Source organism: Lolium perenne, chromosome 5, assembly GCF_019359855.2.
Source record: "Lolium perenne isolate Kyuss_39 chromosome 5, Kyuss_2.0, whole genome shotgun sequence".
Lineage (NCBI taxonomy): Eukaryota > Viridiplantae > Streptophyta > Magnoliopsida > Poales > Poaceae > Lolium > Lolium perenne.
This window is the reverse complement of record NC_067248.2, coordinates 33883144-33909579: the sequence shown is the minus strand read 5'-3', so window position 1 is coordinate 33909579 and position 26436 is coordinate 33883144. Positions and strand designations below refer to the sequence as shown.

At 43.5% G+C, this 26436-nt stretch overlaps 1 long non-coding RNA gene across 1 annotated transcript; it reads right to left on the bottom strand.

Moving 5' to 3' along the window:
- Nucleotides 1–15249: 15249 nt before the first annotated feature.
- LOC139830986 (uncharacterized) lies at nt 15250–19177 on the bottom strand. Its single transcript, XR_011744696.1, has 3 exons — nt 18777–19177; nt 17700–17805; nt 15250–15452 (listed from the first exon to the last, which is right to left on the bottom strand). It is a non-coding gene; the product is annotated as an uncharacterized lncRNA (long non-coding RNA).
- Between the last annotated feature and the right edge of the window lie 7259 nt (nt 19178–26436).

Below are 26436 nucleotides of genomic sequence, written 5' to 3'. Positions count from 1 at the left end.
TCATCTCTACCAAAAACAAAGTTTTAACAAAGTCACATTGAGGTTCATAGGGCTTGACTTGATGAGCTACTTCAATTCCACCAAGGTCAAGTGAAACTTCAGTTTCTGTGACTGTTTTACTTTAAAGCGCGAAAATTCCCCAGATTTTCTATGCATGAATGCAATGCACACATCTGTTTCCTCTATTTTTTGTATCCCCAATACCTGGGATATTACAATCCCCTCCCGATCTCGCCTCCCTATGTCTCAGACACCGCACGTACCAACCACATGCGAGCAGGGAGAACGTCACGGCTGAGGTGGCATCAGCCAGGCTCAAAGGAGCAGCTGCGTGTTGACGAGTGCGACTCGCTGGAGCGGCACGCGTGTGAAGAACCACGAGATGAGATACCAACAAGGCAACTGACAATGGGACCACGAGTTGAACAACGGTACGTGTACGCACAGTTCAGTCAGGCATCATCGTCGTCCCGGACGGCCACCTCTGGGTTGGCGACCTTTCTGAACCTGTACATACCAGGACGACATTGAGGACAATGGAGACGAGGTGAAGAGAAGGGCGAACACATGGGCAGATGTCGTCGTCCCGGACGTTAGCCCCTGGGCCAGTGTTCATGAAGATTTCTCGGCGCGCCCTGGGGCACCTGGATTGGCCTGCAAGATTGCACCAGTTCCTCTGAAGACTCGGACATGATAGCTTGCCGACAAGAAGGAATATCGAACAAGCTGTTTGAGGACGGTGGACAGCTATTTCTCCAATGCTCTGAGCTGAAGAAGGTATGGCGTTTGACCAGACCGGAACAACTGTGGGTGAAATTCGTCAAGTGCACTTCGAGGCAGCTAGGGCTCATGCATGAAATCCTCTCACTGGAATATGATACCATGATGACCACGGTTGTTCTGTTTTGGTGCTGCTGGACGAACTTAAATAAAGCTAAGCACTGATCTTCGTATCAGTCAATCAGTCAGTAAGTTTTCAGTTTGAACTCTAGACATTCAGAACCGGTTTTGGTTTCGTTAAGAAGGGATAAGATGATATGCTTTGTTTCCGACCGTGTGTGGAGGTTACTAAAAAATTAATTGAGTTTGGCATCAGTTTGTTGCGAAATTACAAGATCAAGATTTGCATGTTGTAAGAGTTCCTTTGATTTGAACTCTGAACGATCAGAGATGCATTGATTGTTATTACGAAAAGAGTAATTTCCATAAGATTGACTAGGAAAAATACCCGTGCGTTGCACCGGGAAGAGGCGCATAAAGCAAAATTTCCGGTACATCGTGTCATAGAAATACGTGCTCCCTCCGTTCTTAGATATAAGCCATTTAATTTTTGAACGGAAATTAAAGAACATATGGATAGAAAATTACACCCAGTTTCGGAAGGATCACAGCATAATGAAGCGATTTTCAATTGAAATCTTGTACGGTTGTACCCATACACTAAATAATTACCCACACTTTAGTGTGTTATTGACACGAGATTAAGCAAAAAGACCATAAAGAGAGCTTAACCAATCCACCTCTAGACACTATATCAGATCTTTAGTTTAAACTTAATACCTGAAATGCAAGTGTACAAATACGGCACTCCTGATAAGTTTTGAATATATTAGCCTACTTTCCGACAACAAAGACAGAATTGACAAGATGTACACCGAGCTGGTGAGTGAAGATAACCTGCAGGCAGCTACCATCAGTGTCATTACGTTAAATAGCCGAAGCAAGAATTATGCATCAACTTACATGCCATGTTGGCTGCATGCATAGGCGGAACCACGTCAAGTGCATCCTGTACTCAGAATTCAGAAAACAACGTCACTTCTAAAGTAGTACAACCAATCAACGGCAAATTTCATCAGAATCAACCGACAGTAGAAGAAGGGATCCACATGAATTTCCGGAGGCGCCTGGCGCAGCTATACATCGATGATCCGATCGACATGAATCTCCGGAGGCGCTAGCTGGGAAATCGAGCGCGACCAAGCACCAAGCAGGTGCAGGAGACAGCCTGGCGCGACCTGGAGCGCGCCCAAGGAGGACGACTTGGCGCCCCCGCTAGTGGTGGTTCTAGGCACGGCCGCTTCACTCTCCATCCATGGAAGACTACACAACTACGGCGAGGGTTTCTATGACAACCCTTCCGAGAAGGTCAACGACAACGATGACTTGGGGCGATCCCTTTGGTGCTGAATAGGTGAAGCTGATCAACAACTGTAACGGGAGGAATCGAGGCCGTGTTTCGACGGCGCCACAGAAGGATGATGGTCTCAGATCGGCGAAGAATCAATCAACGACACGAAGTTCGTCGTCTGCAGTGATGAAAATATCGATAGAGCGACGACGGGCGTCTCGGGTTCAGCGGCGTAGCGTTGGGATCGTCCATGGCCGCATCCTACACTTTGAGCATATGTGCGATGCCGAGGCATGAACAGCTGCAGTGCAGCCTGCTGGGAAGGCTAGAGCGGAGAGCTTGACATGGCACGAATCAGCTTGAGGATCTTGGGGACGTTCTCAGTGGTCGTGTTTGGGTTCCCGGCCGGTCAGATTCGCTAGCAAGTGCGCCTCCCAAATTCATCTAATAGATTGGATCCGGACATCCGGTTGAAGAAATCCTCAGAAAGTCGATCTATTGGCCACTCGCCGGCAAAGATTTTGCTGATCGATTTGTCATGGATACCTAGATCACAGCCGTGTTTATATGAGTGCGTGCAAAGTAGACTAAACCAAACGTGAATCTTTGGGCCAGCCTAGAGCTGGAGACCCTGCCCTGATACATATCGCTTTGGGCTGACGTAAACGGGTTGGTCTTATGTGCTGCTGAAAGGACACAGATGTCGCATAGAGGGGGGGGGGGGGGGTGAATAGTCGATTTAAAACTTTTACGAGATGGGCTTAACAAATGCGGAATAAAACTAGCGTTTACTTTGTCAAGCCCAAAGCCTATATATTATGGTTCACCTATGTGCACCAACAACTTAGTCTAAGCAAGAGTTCACCTATGTGCACCAACAACTTATGCTAAGCAATACAAGCAAGTATGTGAAAGCAAGATATATATAACTTCAAGCACGATGGCTATCACAAGGTAAAGTGCATAAGTAAAGAGCTCGGGTATAGAGATAACCGAGGCACGCGGGAGACGATGATTTATCCCGGAGTTCACACTCTTGCGAGTGCTAATCTCCGGTGGAGAGGTGCGGTTGCTTAGTGCTCCCGAACGCCACAAGAGGCTCACCTTGAGGTGTGGTTGCTCGATGCACACCAACGCCACAAAGGCCTCACCCCAAGATGCGGTACTCACACCACACACCGAACGCCACGAAGGCGCCTCACCTAAATCTCCGGTGACCCTCGCCACAAAGGCCTAGGTCACGGTTCCACTAAGGGATTTCCTTCGAGGCGGAAACCGGGCCTTACACAAAGATTGGGGCACACATCCACAACTCAATTGGAGGCTCCCACCAAATCACCACAAAGGCCTAGAATCCGTCTAGGGTTCCAAGAACCCAAGAGTAACAACTTTCTTGCTTTCACCTCCACGAATCACCGTGGAGAACTCAAACCGATGCACCAAATGCAATGGCAAGAACACCACAAAGATGCTCAAGTCCTTCTCTCTCAAATTCCAACAAAGCTACAAAAGCTATTGGGGGAATAAGAGAGGAAGAACAAAGGAATTCACAAAGAACACCAAGATCAAGATCTAGAGAGTTCCACTCACAAAGAGATGGATTTGATTGGTAGAAATGTAGATCTAGATCTCCTCTTCCTTTTCCCTCAAATGGATTCAAGAATCATTGGAGGAGTAGAGGGATGTGCAAAGCTCTCAAGGTCAGCAATGGTGGAGAGCCAAAGGAGGAAGAAGAAGTGGGGAGAAAGAGGAGGAAGAAGGCCTTAAATATGGGTCTTAGATTTCTGCCCGTTGGGGCCAAAATCGCGACAGGCCGGCAGTGCCGGCCTTGTTCCACCGGCAGTGCCGGGGTGACCGGCAGTGCTAGCCTTTTTCAACCGGCAGTGCCGGCCCGGCGGCAGTGCCGGGGTGTTCCCGGCGGCAGTTCCGCCCCCCCCCCCCCCTGTTTTTTACCCAAACACCCGATACGAAAACCTTAAGAACTTTTGCATCCGGACTCCGATTTTGATGATCTTGGGCTCGTTTCGAAGCTAGTAACAAGCTCTACAAGATCATGCAGGGAACCATCATAGTCCAGTAAGGTAGGATAGAAATAAAAGACGAAAGGTTTGACCTATCTAAAAAAGACATACCGGTAAAACCTCCAACCTCGAAAATGCAACAAGTTGAGTTAGGAAACTCGGATTTAGGTGAAACCAATTTTGTTGTAAAGAAGATGACAAGAGCTACCCCACAAAGAGTGAAAAGCTTAAGAACAGGTGGGGTGGGTTTTTCTATGTATTCTAGAGTGAAACCTCTCAATACGAGAAACCGAGAAAAACTCCAATATCGAAAACGCAACAAGTGATCCATGCGGAATCCGTTTTCGATGAACTAGAGCTTGTCATGAGAATAAGCACAATCTCTAAAACACCATATGGATAAGATCCAAATAACAACCAAGAAAGATGATGCAAGGATGCAAAGGTTTGAGCTCTCTCCGGACGATACGATTGAGTTACTCACTCGAGAGCCCTCTTGATAGTACGGCAACTAAACTATAAACCGGTCTCCAACTACACTATGAGACCGGTGAGAAAGAAACCCTATCAAGAGCAAACCTTATACTTGCGCATTCCACTTGAGCTCGATGATGACGATCTTGACCGCAACAAGATGGAACGCCTTTCTTGATTGTGCTTGCTTGACGAAGTCTTGTGGATTGCTCCCCCATAATCCATCATGGGAGAGCTTCTTCTTCGGCGCATCTTCACATATCCATGAACACTATATGGAGAGCATGCTTCAAGCATATGATCTCTTCGAGTTGGCTCATCTTAAACTTGCACTTCATTTCTTCATGGCAAGCTTCAAGCATATGATCTCTTCGAGTTGGCTCATCTTGAACTTGCACTTCATTTCTTCATGTTGATGTCTTGAAGTAACTTGAGGGCTCACTTCCTCTTCATCTTCAAGACATACTTGACACTTGATATCCTTCATCAATTTCTTCTTATTGCAACCTTGAAGCCAACATATGGTTCAAGCATTGCCTATGGACAACACCTACAAATATAACTCAATGCAAACATTAGTCCATAGGGATTGTCATTAATTACCAAAACCACACATGGGGGCTCCATGCACTTTCAATCTCCCCCATTTTGGTAATTGATGACAATCTCTTTGAGAGGGTTTATATAAGGAATTTAAGAAACAACAAGTTGAATACATAGAGCAAACTCCCCCATAATATATGCATGTGTGAATGAACTTGACTTTTATTGCATACATTGGCATTCAAAGCCTAGTGGAGTTTCCTCTAAATATTCAATTATGCAAAGCACCAAGATGCAAAGCAATAAAGGCACATGCTTAAGCACAAAGCAAAGACATAACCAAATTCCCTTAAACCCTCCAAACTTCTCCCCCATTGGCACCAATTGCCGAAATGGGTGAAAAATTTAGAAGGCCAATATAGTGAGAGTTCCTCCATAGCGTGTGCATTTCTCATAATTTGAGTGGAATCAAATGCACGTATCCAATGATGAATATTCGGAAGGAATCACACTATAGATAGGATCAAAGATTGCAAAAAGATAACAAAGTCAAGAAGCTTCAACAAATGAAGCAAGCAACCAAATGAACCACAAAGAAGATACCAAAAGAAAGATAGATATTATGATGAGATCAAGAAGATTGCTCTAAATAATATTAGGAAGCTCCCCAAGGTTTGTGCACAAAACTAGACAATTTTTATTCGAGTATGAAGTGCACAAACATGAAATCATCACTCCCATAATATCATTCAAAACAAAAAATACCAAGTGAATCAAACTCTAATGATCACCACAAAATATTGCCTTAAATAAATGAGGAAGCTCCCCAAGGTACATGTATAAATTAAAATGTTGCATTTGAATACAATATGCATAACATGGAATCCTCACTCCCTCATTACTATTTAAAACACAAACATTTGAAAATAGATCATAGATAGAAAATTAAGCTTAACACTTGCAACAAACAAATGGTTGAGCAACAAGTAAGAGGCACCATAATAAAAAGCTCAACCAAGAGGATATGTGAAAGGCATGATAAAGCATATTATAAGACTATTACAAGGATGAGCAAAAAGCATCATCATAGTCTTCAATGAATTATATTGCTTAGCATGATCAATCAAAATGCAACAAATAAATAAGATATCAAATGGAGATGTATCATCTCTTATGTGTATAAGTTTCTCTAAGTGAGCAATATCACAAAGATATTTATCCACAAAGAAACATGCACACACAAAATAGATACTCAAGAAATATAGTATGATATCCCAAAATGAAGTCATGCAATATACCAATAAGAATTTTTGCTTAATAGCATGACCAAAGGCTCAATTTTATCTTATTGTACATTCATGAAATTCAACCACAACCATGTAAAATACATCACAAATATCAACAAGGGATAGAAGATAGTTGGGATGCATTGAGATAGGCAACAAGTATCACAAACGAGGATACCAAAACAAATAACTAAATTTGCACTTTCATCTATATTACACACGTGAGAGCCTTGAGGAATTGATATGCAATAAAATTGCTAGATGGGCATAGATGGGATGGGTGAATCATGAGCATGATTTTATATACTTCCCAACATATGTACTCATCTCAAATTTCTCACATTCGCAATAAAGAGGTTTCGTTAAGACTTTAGCAAGAAGCACAATATTTGCAAATCAAGAGATTCATGCCAAGATGCAACCACATGGTTGGATGCTAGAAAAATATGCATGAGAAGATACTTGTTACCGAGATAGCATTGGTGTGGATGTAGTAGATATGTGTTCGTTGACCATCCTAGCTTGCCTCAAGTTACCATTGAGTCACCACTTCTTTCCAAGAGTGAGACAAGCATCCAATGCATATCCATTGTACCTAACACAAAGGTAAGTACAAAATGGTCCCCAAACTAATTGGGTCCGAAGTAGTTAGACACACTACAACATATAGGACAAACTCCACAATTCTATGTGCATATAGATATGAAATTGAATTTCATGCACATCTTAGCCAAATTAGGATTTGATGGAGTTTACCCTATATATTGGATCAAAGAAAGTGACACATGCCATAAGATATACATATATTAAATATGCATGCACAATACTTTCAAGAACCAAAGGAAGATACAATTTGGACAAAACACCAAATAAATCAAGAGACAAAGGTTGCCCAAATTATATCAAAGAATCAAATCAACACAAGATTGACTCCAAAGACTTATCTCATTATAAGAAGCTAATTAAGCCTAAGCACAAAGGAATGAGATAACCAACTCCCAAGAGAGCAAGGTTCCAACAAATAAACCAAACCCTCGACACTTTTTATGATGGCACAAAGTACCAAAAGGAAATTTATGTCTCCCAAAACCAATTTTTTTATAAAGATCAAGAGATGTTAAGCATTCTAATAATATAGAAGAGCTCCCCCAATTTTGGTGCATTATCTAGGATTTTTTATATGAATACAAAATGCACAACACTAGGATCATCACGCTACCTATATCTTCTAACAATGCTAAGAAAGTTTGAATAGACAACTTAGATCCATAAGATGCAAGGAAGACACATGGGAGTCAAAGCACAACAAATTCATGGCATTAAATAAGGCAATATAAATACAAGAGCCAATGTAGATATGATCAATAAATATCTACCTCATAATTGATTACCAATTGTCCTAGGACAAGAGGTATTAGGAAATATTTCCCGGTGGTAGTTTGTAAGTATACATAAGATCATATTTACAACGAACAAAGCATATGGTAAAAGATAAGAGTTAACCATCATGCAAAGATAGTTTCTTGATAGCTTCATTTAGTCATACCAACATGCAAGGCAATTAATAGTATTCATACCAACATGCAAAGCAATTAATAGTATTCATACCAACATGCAAAGCAATTAATAGTATGACTTGAAGCACTTGGTTTTCCAAAAATGTATTTGAGGGACACGTTGTGAAAAACCATGCCAAGAAAAACTTTCACAAATAAGATCCACAAAGATATTAGCAATGTAGCCATTTAAGCAAATTGGAGCTTGTTTGAGCAAACATGCCACATAGGAGAGAGATAATTTACGGTATCAATTCTATGTGACACAACCTCAAATGTTCACATTTTCTAGGCTTGTAATATGCACAAAGCTTATTACTCCCCCATAATATGATAAGGAATTTATTTTCACAAGAGGCAAATAAGATCCAACTAGAGATATTAATGGACATAAGAATTTGAATTTCTCATTAAGATGACATACCACATAGAGTCTAGATAATCTTGCAATATCAATTCTAAGTGATATTCCACATGTACACACATTGTTAGGATCATGAAATTCCCAAAGGAATATCACTCCCCCAAAATGGGATAGTCCATTAATCGCTCATAAGAGCCATATAAGATACAACAAGATGCAAAGTGGCTCCAACACAAATACAAATACATGGTGTGCAACCCAACATGCATAGACTTGATTTCTCAAGAAAATCAAGTAGGAAGCACAACATATACAAACACATGTTAGGAACAAAACTAACACATGCTAAGGGGTGAGTAACTTTCAATATAAATGAGTTGAGCACAAGTTACCGCAAGGAGGGACATTGGATATATGATAGAAGCAAGATAATCAAAAGACTTGGCTTGAGATAATATAAATGATGAAGATCCCTTAATTCTTCATGATGTAGCCCAGTCTCCAATGCCCTCCAACAAGCACCTATTGATCAAATTTTGGATTGTTGGTCCCCAACTAAGTTGGGTCCTAAGAGGTTAGTCACAATAGGCTTGGCAACCCAAATGGTTCTTTTCTTGACACCACTTTGAGCACCAACATATTTGGCAAACACATTGCCACCCTCATCCTTACGAATAGAATAAATATCATCAATGGTGATAGAGTTGGATGAGGTACCAATAGTGCACAAGGAGGAGATGTGGCCCTTCTCACGGCATATGTAGCAAGTTCTTTTCTTCTCCTTCTTCTCACTAGGTTTCTCCACAATGGGAGCATTGGCTTGTTTCTTCTTGAGAAGTGGCATTTCTTCAACTTGAGGTTGAATATGAGTTTGAGCTTGAGGCCGCTTCCCTTTTTGCTTCTTCTTCAAAGGGCAAGATCTAACATGGTGCCCTTCAATATTGCACTTGAAGCAAACAATCTTGGCCGGGTCTTTGACTCTTACTTGGCCCTTCTTCTTGTTGTTGTTCTTGGACTTGTTCTTGTTGTTGGATTTGAATCCAAGTCCACTCTTGTCATTGGGGGATTGTTGCATACTCAACATCGTGTCAAGTTTGCATTTCCCTTCATGACCCTTTACCAAGTCATTCTTCAAAGAAGTGACTTGGGCCTTGAGCTCTTTGATTTCCTCTACATGGTTAGTAACAACACAAGTACTAGAGGAAGTAGAATCTTCATTGTTAGAGCAACAAGGCAAGGAAGATAATTCATCACAAGATTTAGCAATATTATGAGTGGATGAATTACAAGGACTAGCACATGGCAATATAGCATTTTGAGTAGAAGTGCTAGTATCCACATGAGGCTCAAAAGGCGTTGCCTTAGATATGATAGCCTCATGAGCTAACTTTAGCCTATCATGAGAGGCTAGAAGATCCTCATGGGAGTGAGAAAGCTTTCCATGATTTTCTTCCAATTTCCCATAATTGCAAGTTAGCAATTCAAGTTGAGCCCTTAGCTCAACATTCTCCTTCAAGATAGATGCTTCACAAGAAGTAGAGTTAGTAGCACAAGCATCATCACAAGACATATTAAGAAGAGTGGGTAACATAGCATGCTCTTTTAAATAAGAAGCTTGGAGTTGCTCATGTGACTTGGTGAGGATAGAGTGTTCGCTCTCCAAGGCCTTGTGGGCCTTGTCTAGATCATCTAGATCCTTAACAAGTTTATCATGGCCAACGCCAACTTTGGAATTTTCCTTTTTAAGCATTTTTACTTGAGCTTTAGCATGGTCTCTTTCCTTAGTGAGTTTAGAAACTATTTCATTTTGAGACACTTCAAGGGTTTCAAGTTGCTCTTCAAGAGAGGCTACGGTCTCTTGTTCTTCTTCAAGATCATTCTTTAGGGATGCTACATCATTGGCATACTCTCGTTCAAGAGCACCCTTTTTATCAATGGTGTTCTCATGCATCCAAATATGTTTTTGGGTCTCAATAGCGGTAGTCAAGATTTCAAAGAAGTGAGAGCAAGCAATTTTATCTTTGCAAAGAACCTTGAAAACACTCTCACCCTTATTGCGTAGAGAGACAACGCAATCCTCTTCTTCATACTTATCCTCATCCTTATCACCACGAGGAATATTAGGTTCCACGGTAGGAGATACCGTGGAACTCTTGGCCATAAGGCATATATGAGAACCGTGAGATAAAGATGAGGAGTTACTTGAGGCTCCTTTCAAGATCTTGTCTTGACCAATAGAATCTTTGGTTTCCTCTACATTGTTAGTCACTCAACAACTAGAGGAAATAGAAGTATTTTTATCATGGCCACAAGACAAAGCAAGCATATCATCATTAGATTTATTTAAGCAACTTACACATGATATGCATGGACTATCAACACAAGCATGTAAATCATTTCTAGTGCTAGATGTGTTAAAGTCCAAAGATGAACCATTGCAATGAGATATAGATGAAGAATCACCAATAGAAAGCTCAATATCAACATTGCAATTTCCATCACCACTCACCATATCATTACCTTGTGTATTCCCACACATTGGTGAAGTGGATGAAGATGAAAACTCATCACGGCCGGAAGTGGAAGCAATACAATCATCCTCAATAATATTGGACACATCATATTTATCTTGAAGCTTTGTCCATAATTCATGAGCGCTCCCAAAAGGCATGATTGATGAAGTAACTACATTGCTCACAACAATGGAAAACACATGAGAAGCAAGAGCATCGAGACAAGAGTTTTTCTTCTCCTCATAAGATAAATTTTGGGGATCCTTAGGAGAAGAAAAACCCATGTCAAGAAATCGCTCCATGTTCGGGGAAATACCCCTCAAAATATTAAGCACATAAATTTTCCAAAGATCATAATTTGTGCCATCAAATATAAACAAGTTATTGTGATCTAATCCCCTAACCGACATCTTTACTCTCAAGGCGGTGAAGCCTAAGAATGAGAGACCTTGCTCTGATACCAATTGAAAGGACACAGATGTCGCCTAGAGGGGGGGGGGGTGAATAGGCGATTTAAAACTTTTACGAGATGGGCTTAACAAATGCGGAATAAAACTAGCATTTACTTTGTCAAGCCCAAAGCCTATATACTATGGTTCACCTATGTGCACCAACAACTTAGTCTAAGCAAGAGTTCACCTATGTGCACCAACAACTTATGCTAAGCAATACAAGCAAGTATGTGAAAGCAAGATATATATAACTTCAAGCACGATGGCTATCACAAGGTAAAGTGCATAAGTAAAGAGCTCGGGTATAGAGATAACCGAGGCACGCGGGAGACGATGATTTATCCCGGAGTTCACACTCTTGCGCGTGCTAATCTCCGGTGGAGAGGTGCGATTGCTTAGTGCTCCCGAACGCCACAAGAGGCTCACCTTGAGGTGTGGTTGCTCGATGCACACCAACGCCACAAAGGCCTCACCCCAAGATGCGGTACTCACACCACACACCGAACGCCACGAAGGCGCCTCACCTAAATCTCCGGTGACCCTCGCCACAAAGGCCTAGGTCACGGTTCCACTAAGGGATTTCCTTCGAGGCGGAAACCGGGCCTTACACAAAGATTGGGGCACACATCCACAACTCAATTGGAGGCTCCCAACAAATCGCAACAAAGGCCTAGAATCCGTCTAGGGTTCCAAGAACCCAAGAGTAACAACTTTCTTGCTTTCACCTCCACGAATCACCGTGGAGAACTCAAACCGATGCACCAAATGCAATGGCAAGAACACCACAAAGATGCTCAAGTCCTTCTCTCTCAAATTCCAACAAAGCTACAAAAGCTATTGGGGGAATAAGAGAGGAAGAACAAAGGAATTCACAAAGAACACCAAGATCAAGATCTAGAGAGTTCCACTCACAAAGAGATGGATTTGATTGGTAGAAATGTAGATCTAGATCTCCTCTTCCTTTTCCCTCAAATGGATTCAAGAATCATTGGAGGAGTAGAGGGATGTGCAAAGCTCTCAAGGTCAGCAATGGTGGAGAGCCAAAGGAGGAAGAAGAAGTGGGGAGAAAGAGGAGGAAGAAGGCCTTAAATATGGGTCTTAGATTTCTGCCCGTTGGGGCCAAAATCGCGACAGGCCGGCAGTGCCGGCCTTGTTCCACCGGCAGTGCCGGGGTGGCCGGCAGTGCTGGCCTTTTTCCACCGGCAGTGCCGGCCCGGCGGCAGTGCCGGGGTGTTCCCGGCGGCAGTTCCGGCCCCCCTGTTTTTACCCAAACACCCGATACGAAAACCTTAAGAACTTTTGCATCCGGACTCCGATTTTGATGATCTTGGGCTCGTTTCGAAGCTAGTAACAAGCTCTACAAGATCATGCAGGGAACCATCATAGTCCAGTAAGGTAGGATAGAAATAAAAGACGAAAGGTTTGACCTATCTAAAAAAGACATACCGGTAAAACCTCCAACCTCGAAAATGCAACAAGTTGAGTTAGGAAACTCGGATTTAGGTGAAACCAATTTTGTTGTAAAGAAGATGACAAGAGCTACCCCACAAAGAGTGAAAAGCTTAAGAACAGGTGGGGTGGGTTTTTCTATGTATTCTAGAGTGAAACCTCTCAATACGAGAAACCGAGAAAAACTCCAATATCGAAAACGCAACAAGTGATCCATGCGGAATCCGTTTTCGATGAACTAGAGCTTGTCATGAGAATAAGCACAATCTCTAAAACACCATATGGATAAGATCCAAATAACAACCAAGAAAGATGATGCAAGGATGCAAAGGTTTGAGCTCTCTCCGGACGATACGATCGAGTTACTCACTCGAGAGCCCTCTTGATAGTACGGCAACTAAACTATAAACCGGTCTCCAACTACACTATGAGACCGGTGAGAAAGAAACCCTATCAAGAGCAAACCTTATACTTGCGCATTCCACTTGAGCTCGATGATGACGATCTTGACCGCAACAAGATGGAACGCCTTTCTTGATTGTGCTTGCTTGACGAAGTCTTGTGGATTGCTCCCCCATAATCCATCATGGGAGAGCTTCTTCTTCGGCGCATCTTCACATATCCATGAACACTATATGGAGAGCATGCTTCAAGCATATGATCTCTTCGAGTTGGCTCATCTTAAACTTGCACTTCATTTCTTCATGGCAAGCTTCAAGCATATGATCTCTTCGAGTTGGCTCATCTTGAACTTGCACTTCATTTCTTCATGTTGATGTCTTGAAGTAACTTGAGGGCTCACTTCCTCTTCATCTTCAAGACATACTTGACACTTGATATCCTTCATCAATTTCTTCTTATTGCAACCTTGAAGCCAACATATGGTTCAAGCATTGCCTATGGACAACACCTACAAATATAACTCAATGCAAACATTAGTCCATAGGGATTGTCATTAATTACCAAAACCACACATGGGGGCTCCATGCACTTTCAGCTGCGCAAAACAAAACGAAAACGATGCAAGAAACCAAAAGAAACACAGACGACGGACGACGACAGAAAGGAAACACACGCACGACGGACCAAACGTACCAAACCATAGAAACGTTTCTCCCTTTATTATTAGGTATATATAACTTATTTTTAAGTTAACCTGAAGCTCTATTTCCTAAAATCAGTTGGAGCTAAACTTATTTGATTCTAAATAATGAAAGAATTTTCTATTTCTCTAAAATCTTACTGAAATTTAACAACATAAACAGGTTTAGCACCCTGTACCCTATGACAGATATAGCGATTATTTAAGTCAATTCCAAGTGCTTGTTTCGGATTGCTTATATTTATTCATGCGACTAATAGTAAAGGGACGGAACCTAACTTTCACCAATCCGTTTATCCCTAAGCGGTGGAAGTTGCTGTATTTTCCATTGAAAAATAAGAGTAAAGGGGAAAAATATATGAAAAAAATGAAGGAAACCCTCCAACTTTCAGTAAGTTGGTGTGCTTCAGCTTCCCAACTTTTAAATTTGTTTTATGTAAATTTAAGACTTAATTTCTTGGTTTGTTTGGCCGTGGCAACGCACGGGTATTTTACTAATCTATTATATATTAAAAGTACATTATGGGGTCACCAGAAATTAGAGAAATCGCTAGAAAATCCCACAAAAAACAGAAACATCTGACCATCAATTAATTTAGTTAGGCAATTATTACCGTTCGATCTCTATAATAGTTGATTAACATCAGAATTCAATATAATTACCCACCAATACCCTACATGAAGTTCTCATCGTACCCCTTCGATATCATGTCTAGCTAATAAAAGTCAGCGATCAAAATCATCAAAACCTAAGAAAGACACGAACTCCCTGCGTGTCCTCACAAACGCCGTCGTATATGCCTTCGCGTTCTCCGCCGGCTGACTGGCCGGCCGGCCGACCAACCTCCTTCAAGTGCAGCAGCACATGAGTGGCTAATGTTTCAATCCTGATTTGCTTTATTGACGGAACAGAGTCAACAGAGCAACACTACATAGAGGCCTCCAAAAACTAGGTACGATCTAAGATTTGCTTCATGGAGACATCCCAGATTTATGCCATGGTCTCAGGAACCGGACTTCAACATTGTCAACGACGCATGCTTCCCAGTCCCAATCCTCCATGCCATACAGATCTAGACGATATATCTGAACCTGATCTTTGTGTTCTCGAGAGAAGAAAAGCAAGGATACGGTCTTCCTTGCAGTACTTACGCACACGATCGTCAATACCCTTGAGTTCGCCTCGGTGTTCGAGACGGCCGGCGGTCGACTATGATGACAAGCAGATATAAGTGTGTATAGACTTGAAGTTGAGGCAGACCTGCACGTGCGTGTGCAGAACCCTAAATTCTAGGCACCAAGTGGGCTTGTGGTAGGCCGACGCAGTAGAGATCGGGAGCTGCCTCGGATGGCCGCGATGACATCTGTGATACTCATGATTCTAGCGGCCGAGCCAACTTTCCCCGTGTGTTCTATGATTATCCCTGCAAACAAGAGCAATGACATGTCAGCCAAGAGTGTTAATTCAAAAATCGGATGACCTAGATGGCCGCGACGACATCTGTGGTACTCATGATTCTAGCGGCCGAGCCAACTTTCCCCGTGTGTTCTATGATTATCGCTGCAAAGAAATGCAATGACATGTCAGCCAAGAGTATTAATTCAAAAACCGGATGACCTTCTACTTACTGCTAATCTATTTCAAAGATATTTCTTGTGGCCCTAGCACTGGGAACCGTGATCACAGTTTCAATTTCTGTCTCTGTGAGTTTGGCAACACAGTTTTAGTCTCTACCAAAGTAGCAAACAGTTGATTCATTCTGCATCTGGAGGTAAAAAATAGTATATTAGTAGCTAGGAACTATTCTGGCAGGGATTTGTTTGCCTTCCGTAGTTCAGTATGATTTCTCTTTTCCTGTTGGTTCTAGATACGTCTCTACCAATATATCTTTGGAAGTACTATATTTTCTCTTATTTTGTAGGTTTGTATTCTACAACCAAGGTACAAGCATGAGGATAACACCATGGTTCTATTGGTGACGTGAGCACTCTGGAGTCTGGACTTTGGACCTGGCAATGAAGGGCTTTGTCGGTATACAAAATATAACCATATCCATTCAAATGATCATGGTTGCTTTGTTTCATGATAATTATCATAGCTAAGGTGTTATCTAGCATGTTCTTTTTCTCTGATCACTCTTAGCGATAGCACATGTGGATGGTTTTCTCTTCTTTCTAACAGAATTTCTGGTGCAACAGTTAATTAGGAGCAAAGATATATGTTTTTCTAATGAGACATAACAAAATAAAAGCATTTAGTTGCATGTTTTCCTCCATGAGCATCTGATTTCTCGATCAAACTACAACATCATGTGACTTTTGTGACTGCAAAAATAAAAAAACATTTTATATGGAAAGAAATTATGGTGGAAGACATATTTAAATGATGAAAATGCATGTGATTTTTCACTATATATAAATAAGGTAGCACTATCAGTAGCGTCATGTGGTATTGCAGCCCTGCTTCTACGGGGGATGTAGAAATACCCACTCAACTTTCCGCATCCCATTGATCCTTATAAAAGAGTCAACTTGTGACATAGGACAATGTTGACACTTGGCAAAACTTTTAAAACAGACATTGCTAACACAGCTCCTTAACCACCGCTTTTGTGCGCCGCCGTGCAGCCAAGGGCACCGTCGCCGGGAACATGACCACTTGGGACGATGCTCCGGGAGCTAACTGCACGAGAGCTGAGGGGCCTCCTTGACGGCATAGAAGCCTGGAGGTTAGGATCACCTGTGCACGCCGGCCGGAAGAAACCGAAGCCGACGGCGACGAGGGCGGGAGCGGTCGCCCTACGACCATCTTGGACGGTGGCTGACGACGAGCCACCGTTGATTGACTCCCAGGAGCAGCTTCCACACTCCCCCACTGCAGATTGAGCGCAAGGCGACGTCTAAATTGAAGCCCACCATCCTCCATATCACCATGACAAAAGAAGGGAGCACCAATTCTTGCCCGCCGGCATCGAATCTGCAAGAGCAGAAGGCCTTATTGAAGATGGAGAACCCCGCCGCCTCCTCCCCCATCACATCCGGCTCCAGCCGTTGGAGCACCGTCATGAGGAAGAAGAACAGCAAGACGCAGCAGATCTGGCCTAGAAGATCTGATGCAAACTCCCGGCATGACGCCAAAGACGAGCATCTTGCCCAACTCTACAGCTAGACTTACAACTACACCTACAACTACTAGATACAGAGAGGCGAGCTACCCTTCCATCTCTTCCCCGGCAGGCAATGCCGTCAGAGTCGATCTGGAGGAGCACTCGCTCACGGAAGATGACTCTCAAAGCGGGCAAGACAGAGAGAGCTCTGTATCGGAGTGCAGCTCAAAGGTAAAGAATGATTTTGTGCTAGCCATCATGTGCAAGAATATTGGGATTTATATTACTGAAAGTACTATTGATGATTCGTGCTATTTTGCAGACTTGCTCTTACTCGGTTCTGGGCATGGCATCCTTGGTGATAACTTCTTTGTAAGTAATCCAATTATTGAGACCTCATGGAAAAAATTAAGCATCAAATATTAGGAAATAGTTGTTGCTCAAACATCTATTTTCCCTATTTTTATTCGAAATATAGTGTTTCTTTAAATATTTGTATACCTATAAAAGCAATCAGAGGAAAGTATCTACACAGATCTCTATGTTCCATTACTGACTAGCTAGAAGAAAAAAAAGTGCATTTTTCCTTGAAATAGCATCAATTTTGAATTTCATTACTATTAATAACATAGTGTTTCTTGGAATATATATATGCTCAAAAGCAAATAGAGGAAAGTGACTAAATAGAAGGGAGTACATACCATATCGAAATTTTCATACCTCTCAGGGGTATAAGACTGGCCCGCAGTGAAGTAGTTGTATCATCATATTGGCAGGTTCAATTCTAACACTTATCTTTTGTCCTTCCTGCAACCGCAAAATATTAATTGGTATCAAGTTGCTACATGCTTGATATAGCTAATAGGGTATGCTTCAGCTCCGTTTCACAATTTGTTGCTAGAAGAACTTTGAGTGCTAAATCAATATTCCACAGTCCATTCACTTTGTTCGCAGAGCTTTCCCTTTGTCTCGCATAATGAGAGTGCGAGAACAAATCAAATGGAGTTAGTTTCATCACAAAATTTGACTCTCTCCTTCCCATGAAAGATGTCTTAGATTTATCTAAATTTGGATGTATTTAGACACCAAATAGTGGATATATACATCCAAATTTGGAAAATCTAATACATCTTTCATGGTACGGAGGAAGTACTTCTTATGTAGTTATTTTCCTCCACGATTCTATCTCATTCGAAATGTGTTGCTTCAATTTTTTGTTGTGGGTTTAATATTAATAAAATGACAGCCGCAATCGGCTATACTGGAATATGAAACCACTAGCCCAATATTAGAAACAAAAAAGGGTTCTCATGATTGAACAATTGAATTTTGAACAAGTTTTCCCATTCTAATTAACAAAAAGCTATTCTTTCTAAAAAAATAATAGATGGATAGAAGTCAGGTAATTGATATCTGGGTGGGACAATTTTAGGTCAGATGTATCCATGATAAAAAAAAAGTCTGTATACAGGGAAAATCCTGAATATCAAGCTTATGGCCTTGAATCTAAATAATAATGGAATCCTGGAGGTAAGCAGTCAAACCTATGACAGAAAATTACTAATATTAACATTTCAGCATCTTTATATATGACACGAGCAAAACCAAAACAAACCAAATGTTCACTGAACCTAGGAGAACCATGTGAATGCTCACACTGAGATTAAATCTACAAAAGAAGATGAGAGGAAAAAGGAAAAGGAGCATCGTGTGATATTACAACAGAATATATGGGTACTCTCATTGCAGAATGGAAATAAGAAAGAACAGGTCGGTACCAATTCTTGGCAGAGTCCTTGCCGATGCGCAACAACACCAGGCACCAGTCCCTCTATCTTCTGTAGGTACACGATCGGCAGACCGCCGGCTATTAGCCCCAATAATCGCCGCAAAACTCGAGCTCCGGGTCCGATCGAATGGTCCTCAGCGGCTCACAATCTTTCGGCCGGCCGGCCGACATGATCCTCCAAATCGAACTGCAGTTCCCATTTCTCCAATTGAAGCTCCATTTGTACTCGAGGGGGAGAGTTCGCGATCTAACTTCGGTGAATTCCTGGAAGCGAAGAGAAATTTTACTTTCTACACTAGACTAGATGAGAGCGGAGACAACCTCCATTCGAGAGCGGTGGTAGACAGAAAAAAATGGAACGGTCAACTCTGCCTGTGGGGGAAAAAAGAGGTCGTTTCATGGAAGAAACGTCAAGAAAATAATATTTCTAACTCTATTTTCATATGTAGGCCTGATGCGTACTTGAGAACAAATCATTTGACCAACATTTGAAACTCTTTAAAATAAATTCAACGGTATATTTTTGGTGATATATAACTTATATTTTATTGATCAAATTATTAGTCGAAGTTTTGCCTCAAAAATTCAAAATACGTGCTAGCCTTATATATATAAAAAGGAATACTATGGTTTATTTCCTAACAAGTCACTTAATCACAAAGAAGTTCCACAATTACCATTGCACTACACGCACAAAGGCATAAATTTCAGCCAACAATAAAAGAGACCTAATAAAACATATAAAAGTAATTTACACATCTACATTGGGTAGATAAAATTAAAAATACAACAAATATAAAATACATAAATATATTATAAAATTATTAAACTAATAAAAGGCCATCTAAAGTTTATTATGATCCGTATGTTTATTTGACTATCTAGATATGTATATATTCAATAGATAATAAAGGAAAAGAAAAAAAAGATCATCAAAGTGTCGCCCGCGCATGTGCGCGGGCCACTATGCTAGTTATATCTAAAATCTAAACAATAATTGATGCAACCCCATGGAGATCTTATAGAGATTTCAAGCTCGATGGCCATTAGATCTTGTCATCTAGTCCATCTTCACCGTCCATTTTTTTCCGTCGAGGTCGTATAAAAAGGCTTCCTGGGGTGAAAATCCCTAGCCGACATCATCTAATGTCCCCTCACGCTTGTGCCCGTCCCCAATCCGCTGCATCCATCTCTCCCCGATCCCCGCCTCCATCTCTCCTCCAATCTCCTCCTCTATCTCTCTCCCAATCTCCTCCACCTCCTCTTCAACACCTTCTCTTCCACCGGTCTTCCTAGTTTCTTCCTCCTCCTCTCTATTCGTCGCCGGCTCGTGCCCAGAAGGTGGAGCACGGGGCACCGCTACTATCGCTGCTATTGAGGGTCATGAGAAGAAGATGATCGGAGAGGAGTAGGGAAGACGGGACTGACATTGGAGGAAGAGAGATCCCCGGTGGTGCGCTACATCTCCCATGGACCTCCACCCCAGCTTCTTTATATCACGCATGGTGGACAACGGCTGGCCGGGCTCTGCCCCTCCACCCAACCCTTATTTTTTGTGGAAGAAGGAGGCCCTACTAGGCATGTAAGTGGTCATGGCATCGTAGGTGAAAGGGAGCTAGCCCCCATCGAGGCGTCCAAACCCATTGTCGTTCACCACGCCGCTGCCGAGCGCAATGCCATGACCGTTGGTGGCGCCGGCGGCAACAAAAAGAGGCATGGCCGATGACGATCTTGTCCGGCGTGTTGCACCCCATTGTGCCATATCGAGAAGCAAGCAGCAGCTGCTCGAGCTTGCAGTCAAGCGACAGCTCAGCAGTTACTCATGGCTGCACCATTGGCCTAGCTGCACACGGCCGTTGTCATCCACAAAGCTAGCCTGCCTACATCCCGCTACACCTCTGCTCCTAGAAAGGCCAAGTAGTCGCCTCCGCCTCAGCCAGGTGCCACAGCTATCGGCCCTGCTCCTCTACCGACGATACTCGTTGTCGCCACCGGATGCGCTCGTGTTGGGCCACGATCTGGGCATCTTGGAGGGTTGGTCCACCGCATCGCTGCACCCGGCCGCCGCCGGAAGCGCTCATGGTGGTGGTCGTCTTGGAGGGTCAGTCCACCTTGTTGTTGCACCAGGTCGCCGCCGCTACACGCTCTCGTGGTGGGCGGCGAGCTCGGCATCTTGGAGGGTCAGTCCACCGCGTCGCTCCACCCGGTTGCCGCCGCCTCCCATGTCGCCATAGACACAAAGGAATATACCCCACCCCTTGTCATTAATGGAGATGCATTCCAACGCCCGTTGCCACTACCAACGCCCTGAAGCCACGATGCGGAGAGGGTGAGCAGAGGGATGATCCTCGACGAATCCCTATAGAACGGTGTGGCGGTGGTAGTGAACAGGCCGCGGCTGCACGTCATTGTTTTTCCCTAGTCGTGGTTCTTAATTTAAGGGAATTGAGTGGGTTGGGATGGGCTCGCGGCACCGTGGTCAGCCCGTAACCACTTACAGGCTAAGGCCCTACATTTTGAAACAGATGTTCGCCCCATTTTATATCTAAATGTAAACATTAATTGATGCAAACCCATGGAGAGCTTAGGCATAATTCAAATAATTAACGAACGATTAGGGTTCCCTAATTCCCGTCGGCGTCATCGTTGAACCGCACCTAGCTTGCTTATTTCGCCTTCAGTCCGAGCCATGGAGGCGGGGTGGGGTGTCAGTCCGCGTTGGTAGGAGGGAACCATTTTCTGGTTTTCGGGTTAAGGTTTTGGTAGGGTGGCGATCGCGGGTGGTGGCGGAGATGCCTTGTCCAGAAAGGTCTCCTCGACTTTAGCCCTATATCGGCAGCGCTGATAAGCTTTGCGGGGGTGTTGTGTGGTTCTCAAGGACTACCTTCTCTTATATTATGGATATTGGCCGGGAATCTTCGGATCCCTGTCAAAGAACTTCGTCGACGGTAATCCCTTCATTGCCTCTTTGGGATGAATTTGGTCTTGTTGACCCGTTCAACGACTTCTCGTTCTCAATCATCTGCGGGGACCCCGGACTAACTGTCCGAAATACCCTGTTATGCATTGCACTCACGATCCCATGATCAGTGTGCCGTGAGTATATAACCGAACTGAATATCCAGATTACAACATCCATTACAAGTACCAAATAAAATTCTTACAATAATAGGGTCACATGACCTAGTCTTACATAAATGCCACTTCGGGCGAGTTCACACAAACATAGCAGCGGATACACGTCAACAGCGTCGGGCCCAAGTCATGCCTTAGACCTACAGGCAGCTGACTTGGAGATCGTCCTAGGTCGCATAGTCGTCTAGGTAGCCTCCGTCATCTTCATAGTCCTCCTCATAGTCTGGCTAAGTTAATAGCCAGGGACAAAGTCGTGAGTGCATTTGGAATTGTACTCGCGAACCATCACGAAGATACTAACAAGATCTAGCTAGTGAGACAAGAGAGGAAGAACAGTTTCTCTTGTGGATAAAGCATGCATAAGACATTCAGTTTCTCTTGTGGATATAGCATCACGACGTTCCAGCTAACGGGGACACTAAGGAAGTCCTAAGACATCTCTATATCTTTGTTGAAAAAGAGGTAGCATACCGCCATCTCAATTGATGGGGACACTAGGGAAGTCCTATGACATCTCTATATCTTTGTTAAAGAAGAGGTAGCATACCGTCATCTCAATTGATGGGGACACTAGGGAAGTCCTATGATATCTCTATATCTTTGTTAAAGAAGAGTCCTTCTACATGAAACACTAGGAAGGGGTAACCCAATTTTTTTCCAAAACCCTCGATCATCTCCATATGGTCGACACAACACCTTTCCCGTACCCTTCCGGTACATCCAACACACTCACTTTCTTTGGAAAGCATTTGCAAAACAATACTCGACGCAACTCGATAACGGCCATCCCAACCATCCATAACCGCGGACGCGGCTATTCGAATAGATTTAAGGGATTTCTATTTTAGTGCCCTCAGGTCCTTAGTTGTACTCAGTTTTCCCCAGCCCCTTAGTTTTTATTCAGTTTTCCCCAAGCCTTTGTCTGAAACCCGCAGAAAGAGCTCGGACAGAAGGAATCCGTTTATTTGAACGTTCCGTGCTGACGTATGGGGCCGCATCATTTGTGGGGCCGCGTCGTGTGGGGTTGGTAGGAAGGGACCGCGTGGGATAGGACGAGACCGTGTTTGGTTGTACGTGAGAGCTGGGTTTTGTCTCTCTCGGCTCAAATTGGCATTTTAAGAGCACCTTTTCCCCTCTTTCTCTCTCTGTCTTTTTCACCAAATTAGTATCAAATCTAGATAAGCTTCTATTTCTGTCTTTCTTCAATTATTTATGCCTTTTGGCCCTCGTTTTTTGCCCAATATGGTAGCAAATCTAGAAGCTAGTATATGATAAATTCACATCAGCATAATCAGAAAACTAAGTATAATACATAAACTGCATACAACAGCCAAAAGCAGCCAATAACGTTGTTAATGTTCACGACAAACTAAGCTGAAAAAATACAAGACACACGCAATGTATGGCCAACATGAAGATTAGGATACCCCAGGATGAATGAATTTGTTCTTCATTCCTCATATATTTCTTCGTCGCTCCATTCGTGCATTATCCCAAGGAAATATTCATTGAACTCCTTCCGTCTGCAATGTGCGGTCAATACATCCTCCAAACGGTATGGCCTGTGTTCATTTCTTAGACCTAAGTTTCCTATACTATCCACACATAGTGTCCACTCATCCCAGACCTTTGTATCATGAAAGTACTCTATGATATAACCCAAATCAGCGTAGTAGATGCAGCCAGGTCGAAGTATCGGGTGCACTCTGGTGTTGACGGAGATACACCGGATATAATGCACGAAGAAGGCATGACTGCCAATGTTATTGACCGGATGGAGAGAGCGGCTCTGAGTGTCCACACGTTACACCAATGGTTGGTCCTCCAAAAGCATGTTGTCCAACAACACAAGCAGCAGATCACCATCCGACTTCACAAGGTAGAACTTGTCATTTCCAAGTTCTGGAAATGAAATTAGTGTCTCCATCTTGACAGTGCTTGCGCGCTGCTCCAACTGTACATTGGTGCACACTAATTGTCCGTCCTCAGAATTGTCCACAGCTATTGCATACAATTCACCATTGAACGGGGTAATGCAACGCAGCGAATGATGCTCGATCGTAAATCTTCCTTCTCCCCAGTCTTCATATATATCCTTAGTTGGAGTGCTCTCATCGACCCAAGCAATTCCCTTCGGGTAATGTGCGAAAACGAAGACCATAGTCGGGGATTTCATAACAGCAACTGAATCCAGATAAACAGATGGCATCTGCGCCTCAAACATAGTGTTTGATGTCTTTGTGAGTGGGTTCAGAAGCCGTATCTTGTGCGGCGGGTTCTTCTGGGCAAGCACGATGACACCACGGCAAAACTCGATGAAGTAGTATCTAAAATATATTTATGAAGATAACATTCAACACTAAGATGTTTACGATTGAAAATAAGAATAGATTAACCCTATAGATATGGAGGAATTTGAACCTTGCATGAACTTCTGATAGATCTATGGTGACGTAGCGCGATGTGCCGAGTTGGAGGAAGGTGAACTCAGCGGCGCGTGGAAGGGCGTGGTCTACCATGATCCATTCGTGCAGGTGCACGTCGGGCTCAGGTAAACATGAGCGCCAATTTCTACAGACTTGCCTCATAGCAGAGTAGGTGTCCACGTACTCCTCATTCGCAGTAAGCATTTGCCGATATTGTGAAGTGGTCCGTCAGCCATGAGAGAGGCCCAGTTCACGGAGGCGCCGTGCTTGGATGCGCCGCCCTCGGAGGCGACGGGCTCGGAGGTGACGGGCTCGAAGGGGATGGGCTCGGAGGCGATGGGCTCGGGGGCGATGGCCGCCGATGCATTCTTCTTGTCCATCGCCGGCAGGGGAGCGCTCGTACGGCGGTTGGGGTTTTTTCCTTCGATTTGGAGAAGTTGATGGGACGTGAGAGGCGTGGTTTCGTGTGTGAGCGAGAATGAGACGTACTGTGTGCGGAGGGAGGGAGAGAGGGGCTTACGCATCCTAAATGCGACCCGCGTCCTACACGTCCACTATTGCACGTCTGCACCGCGACACGCGTCAACAATGGCACGTCTTCCACTTCTGCACCGCAACACGCGTCCTCGAGTCTAACCCTGGAAATTTAGATATACTCAGGTATATCCTCGAGTCATATACTAGCATTTTTTGTGTGCTCAGTTTTCTCCTTGAGTGCTAATACTGGCTAGTGCAATATACTCAGTTTTACCCTCAAGTGGCTGGTCAACAGAGAGTCAACAAATGGGATTAACTAGTTAAATGAGTCATTTAATGCGCAAAAAATTCCGAAAAAGATTGCACTTACTCATGGAGTCTTTGCCACAAATTGCCACTTCTCAAATCATAGATAAAGCATAGATAAATCAAGTTTTACCACAAATTGCCACTTCTCAAATCACCTAGCAGCTATGAAGGTGCATGGTTTTCCACAATAAGCCCTACCCAAAACAACTTTCCCCAAAACATACTTTGTTTGAAAGAGGCCATAATTTTCACACTCATGTATATTTGTATTGCAAATAGTTTGAGGTAGGCCAAGATGGGTTTCATTGTACAAAACAAGCATTTTCCATTTTTAAAATCTCATATTTGAATCCCTTAGTCGGTTTACTACTCACTTGCCCTTGGTTTCTTGATACTACTCAGTTTTGCTCTCTCCCTTCACAAATTCTCACAGACGCCCAACATTGGCCTGATTGGTCTAGCCCATTTCACGCGGATCGTGCCCGCCGACCGTTGATCGTATAATCTAACGGGCAGGATAACCCATATCTCTCTCTGGTCGGGGCCACCACCCTCTCTCTCTCTGTCGGTGGTTATATTCCACCCTCTACACTACAAGAAAAGTTCTGATAGACAACGTCCCAAAATCGTCCGCTAAGGGGTATTTTTCGTCGCCTCTGGGCCTAACCCGAAGATATGGGTTCTGTTGTCGAAACTGCGTCAGGCAAAGTCCTACCACGTTTTTTTCGGTCCGTCGCGCTTGGGCGCCCTTCCGCCACGGAAAATCGGACCGTTGCAGAAGTGTTTCCTGGAGCCCGTTGACTGCTGACGTCATGCAAACTGCCACGTGGCAGATGCCGTTAACTGTCAGTTAACGGCGTTAACCGGCTAAACCCCGTGGTAGATGGTAGGCCCACACGAGGCCTGTCACGTCTTAAGCGGGCTGGCCCATTAAGTTTGCGGGCCGGGCCAGGTGACTTAGTTTGACAGGTCAACTATATAGCTGGGCTGGTCCATTAGTTACGTGGGCCGGGCCTAACCTCTCAGGTTGACTAGTCAAAACTTTAACGGCCCGACCCATTTAAAAAGTGGGGTCCACCTTGAAGCAAGTGGGCCGGCCCAAGAAGTTATTGGGCCGGCCCAATTAGCATGTGGGTCCCACTTTCCTGCTATCGGGCCGGCCCATTTAGTACGTGGGGTCCACAATAGATCAAATGGGCTGGCCCAACAAGCCAGTGGGCCGGGCCAAAAACACAGGTGGGTCCCACTTTCCTGTTAATGGGCCGGCCCATTTAGTATGTGGGGTCCACCATACAGCAAGTG